Raw genomic sequence first — 1,768 nt, forward strand, 5'->3', positions numbered from 1 at the left:
GGGCTGCAGGGTCACGAAGGTGTCGGGGGTCCCCAGGCCCCAGAGGATGTGGGCGTCGGGCAGCTGCAGGTGCAGGAAGGCGGAGGACGCGCGGCGGATGCTCAGCCCGGAGCCGGAGAAGGGCAGCGTCACCTCCCGCCCGGCCACTGTCACCTCCCCTGAGGGCGACAGCAGTGGCACCGTGGGGCGGCCACCGGGGGGGGGCCCGTGGCCATGGGAACATCCGGGACAGGCCCTGGAGTGGCTCCCCAGGTGCCACGGGGACACTGGGGACAGGCACTGGGATGTCACCCACCGCCGTGGGGACACTGGGAATGGGCAGGGGGACACTGGGGACAGGCACTGGGATGTCACCCACTGCCGTGGGGACACTGGGAATGGGCAGGGGGACACTGGGGACAGGCACGGCTGCCATAACGGCATCAGGGGATGGTGCCGGTGCCGGTGCCGGTCCCGGTCCTGTCCACGTGTGTCACCTGTGCCGTGCAGCCGGGCCGTGGTGCGGTTGGTGGTGACAGTGAGGCTGCGGGGACAGCCGAGGTGGCTGTCGCAGGGCTCGTGCTCGGCTGTGATCAGCAGCCGCCCCGCCACGAAGTCCTGGGGACAGAGACGCTGTGACACCCCCGGGCACGGCCCTGCCACCGCGGCCACCGCCAGAGCAGCGCCCCGTCACCGCTGCGGCCACCCCGCTGTCCCCGTGTCCCCACTGTCCCCTCACCTCCAGCAGCGTGTGGGCACAGGGGGCGGGCAGGGAGAAGCGGCGGCGGTCGAAGGTGACAAAGTGACGTCCCCCCAGCACCGCGCACTCGGCCGGGCACCGCTGCTGCTCACAGCGCCAGCGGCCGCCCTCGCACGTGCTGGGGACACCGGGACACCGGGACACCCGTCACCCCCGCTGGGGTCCGCTGGGGGCAACGGGGACCCCGCAGGGGACAGCACAGGGGACACCGGGGACACTGCAGGGGACACCGCAGGGGACAGCACAGGGGACACCGGGGACACTGCAGGGGACACCGAAGGGGACACGGGGGACACTGCAGGGGACAGCACAGGGGACAGCACAGGGGACAGCACAGGGGACACCGCAGGACGGGGGACACCGCAGGGGACACCGGGGACACTGCAGGGGACACTGAAGGGGACACGGGGGTAGCAGGGGACATGTCCCAGGGAACCTGGGATAAAGGGGGACACGCCACAGGGACCCCGGGGTGAGGGGACATCAAGGAGGACCCGGGATGGGGTGGGTCACCCCAAAGGGGACCCTGGGACTGCCCACCAGCGGCTCCCCCTCCCCCCCGAGGGTGCCAGCCCGGTGTCACCGCTGTCACCGCGGTGCCACCCACCAGCGGTTGCAGCGCTGGCGGATGCTCTGGCCGGGCTCGTAGCGCTGTCGCCGGTGGTGGCAGGGGCAGGCGGCGGCGGGGACACAGCTCGGGCCGTCCCGGGCCAGCCCCGGGCCGCACTGGCAGCCGCCGTGGCAGTGCCGGTGGCACGGGCCCTGCTCGCCCGCCGTGCCGCAGGTGACCGGGCACAGCGACACGCAGTCGGTGAAGTGCTGGCCCGGGGGACAGCGGCGCTCTGCGGGACGGGGACACCGCGGTGGCACCGGCGGCACCGCGGGGACGGGAACGGGAGGGGAGGGGACCCCCCGGTTCCTACCGCAGAGACCGGGCTGGCGCCAGGGGATGTGGAGCTGGCGGCGGGAGCACTCCCGGGAGTAGGCGGCGAAGGTGTCACAGGCGGCGGGCGGCGGGGGACCGGGGGG

This window comes from Parus major, unplaced genomic scaffold (assembly GCF_001522545.3).
Source record: "Parus major isolate Abel unplaced genomic scaffold, Parus_major1.1 Scaffold474, whole genome shotgun sequence".
Classification (NCBI taxonomy): domain Eukaryota; kingdom Metazoa; phylum Chordata; class Aves; order Passeriformes; family Paridae; genus Parus; species Parus major.